This window comes from Maniola hyperantus, chromosome 3, assembly GCF_902806685.2.
Source record: "Maniola hyperantus chromosome 3, iAphHyp1.2, whole genome shotgun sequence".
In the NCBI taxonomy this organism is placed as follows: domain Eukaryota; kingdom Metazoa; phylum Arthropoda; class Insecta; order Lepidoptera; family Nymphalidae; genus Maniola; species Maniola hyperantus.
The window spans coordinates 9,065,277-9,068,192 of record NC_048538.1 but is presented as its reverse complement, the minus strand read 5'-3'; the positions used below and the strand labels follow the sequence as shown (position 1 = coordinate 9,068,192).

At 35.6% G+C, this 2,916-nt stretch overlaps 1 protein-coding gene across 1 annotated transcript in view; it reads left to right on the top strand.

Annotated features, from left to right (window-relative positions):
* Positions 1-2,916, top strand: part of mrj (DnaJ heat shock protein family (Hsp40) member B6 mrj) — a 52,888-nt gene that overhangs the window by 10,309 nt on the left and 39,663 nt on the right. The gene's annotated exons all lie outside the window — the stretch shown is intronic.

Here is a 2,916-nt window from a genome sequence, read left to right as displayed (position 1 = left end):
AAACCAGTTACACGATAAGGGACAAAAAATAGGTTAGCTGCGTCTCTGTTTATCACATTAGTAACTTTATCTGTGCTCTCTTTTTAGTGCGAATGAGAAAGCAAACGTTCCTGCATCTACCTTTATTACTCCATCTACAATAGCCGAAGCGAACGTAAAATAGACAGAATAGCATTTCACAAGTACCTCTGCTTGAGCGAGAGGGACTGAGGGGGCTACGCTACTTCTAACCATTGATGTTGGAATCCCCCTCTACTTGATGAAGCATGTGGGCGGGGCAGGCGAGCCGCGGATATGAGCAAACGCTCATATCAAAGTCTTTTGAGCACATTACTATGGGCCATTTTTGCCCAATTGTCACCGTGATTAGAGCTGCCGTACAAAACTCGAAAAGATGCCGAGTTTTACTGTAATTATAAGTCGTATGCGAAATAAAAATGTGAGTCCGGGTAAATAAAGGAATTTCTTTCGTCCATAAGATAAAAATCTACTAAAATATTTGTAGATCGAGGCATAATCTCGAAAAATTATATCGGTTGACAATGTTAAGAGCGTTCAACACAATTACCGATTTTTTAGGAATTATTCATGTGCGAAGTGCTACAGATATTAGGAGTAATAACGAATAAAAAGGTTGAAATATTTAAGAACAAGCCTTTTTTAAAGATCTATTGCTAATGAATTATTAATTTTATTGAAAAATAATAATCCTATCAAATCCTTATTCTTGCGGAAGACGTTTACTAAATTATACGATTTTGAGTGCGTCTTTAGTTAACATATAACCACGAAAAACACATATAATAAACACATTCACTGGTTATTTCTAACAAAGACATTTATTTCTAACATACAAAAACTACAGTGATATCAAAACTCAGTCTTTCACACGGTAAATACTCAAAGCCCCATTTGTTTTAGTGGTTTACTAAAACATCGGAAACACACGAGTATCTCGTAATGCCTACAATAAGAGAAGATAGACATAGCAATGCTAAGAAACATAAGGCCAAACTATCCATACGAATACGTCCATACGAATAGTCTTACAGTGTCACTTAGAAGAATATAAGAACTGTCTTGTGGGCACTAAAGCCACCGAAAGCCTTATGAGAAGAGTTTTTCGATGGAATGACCTTTTCCCAACTCTTGACACACTCATAAAAATACCAATGACTGATTACAGATGACCTAGAAATATCAAAACAAAAAATAACTGTTATGCATGGTCTTTTAGTAAATCCTACTAAATCACAGGCTACTTTTGAAATTGGCCCAGCTACGAAATTGTATTGTGCCAATTTCAAGTCTTCCAATCATAGCTAATGATGATCACGTATCGTGGTCAAGCAGAGCAAACTTTCCGTGTGCGTAAAAGTGAAAACTCTAGGGCAACAAGATTATAAAGATAACCAGACGTGAAAAACTGACTAGGATACCCTTAAGGCTCTTGAGAACTATCAGACAGACGGTTACGAAACAAAAAATGTTCGACAACTTGGGTCACTGGTGATTTGTGAACCAGTGAAACAAAACTTCACATCCATACAAAATTTATTTTTAATTTTCATAAGGCTCCCTAGAACATTTTTGTATGGAACTCTTTTTTGACACTTGGCATGTGCACAGAGCTTGAAGGTTTTCTTTCAGAAAAAAAATCCTTAAAGTCACAATTGTACAAAATTTATTGGAGTACCTTAATTACAAATTATAGACCTATCTCAGTGCTAACAATGCTTTCAAATGTCATCTAGAAAATTCTGAACAACCAGCCAGCCAGCTTCTTGAATAGACATAATATATTATTATCTGAGAATCAGTTTGGTTTCCGGAAGGGAAAGTCTACAGAAGATGCCATCAACCTTCTGACTGATCAAATTGTTAATCGTATAGAAGCTAAGAACAAAGTAGTAGGCGTGATTATTGATCTCACCAAGGCTTTTAATACCGTCTCTGTTCCTACTCTTGTAGGCAGATTAGAAGCTATTGCTATAAGGGGATATACACTAAGTATCTTCAAGGATTATCGCTGCGGTCGGGGAAAACAGATGGCCAGCAAACAAAACAAATTCATACAAAAATTTCCTTCATTTTCAAACAAACAAAGAACTTGCGAAGTGGTCCCACGCGTCAACGCTCTTAATTTTGGGCTTGCGTGTGTCGATAATTTTATCGATAGTGTATTTTTGTTAATAAAGGCTAAACATCTTGTGGTACCTATTGTTATAAAAAAGTTTAAGTACTATAGCATAATTTATAGTAGGTAGTAATACAACAATAGTAGATCTATTTATATAATAAGACTTCCTCCGGCCTGACTGACAGACTGATCTATTTACTATCTAGTCTATCAATATACTTATATAAATTCTATCAATCCGCACATGGCCAGCGTGGTAGACTACGACCAAACCCTTCTCACTCTGAGAAGAGACCCGTGCTCTGCAGTGAGCCGGCGATGGATTGATCATGATGATGATGGACAACAATAGATTGCATATTTTATACTTTGCCAAAACAAGACAGGTATATCATGGATTGACTAGGTATTCTACAGAATGACTGAATTATAAACATTTCCGGTACCATTATTGATTTTGAAATCGTAAGAACAGGATCTCGGCTGAAGTGAGAAGATTGGTAACTTAGGTAGGTACATACTGATATTTAACATACATATAAGTCGAGTTGAGAACCTTTTTTTCGAAAGTCTGTTAGAAATCGTCATGTATGTAAATAATTTTTTAAGATAGCCAATAATTATGACGTATTGATAATTATTATCGATATCGACTTCCAATTGTTACACATCACTATTTGTCAGTGGCTTGTGTATTGCCAGTGACGTACAAAAATTTTCACAATAATTTAATTAATTATTTTTAAAGTGATTACTTCGAGCGACATGTACTTTAT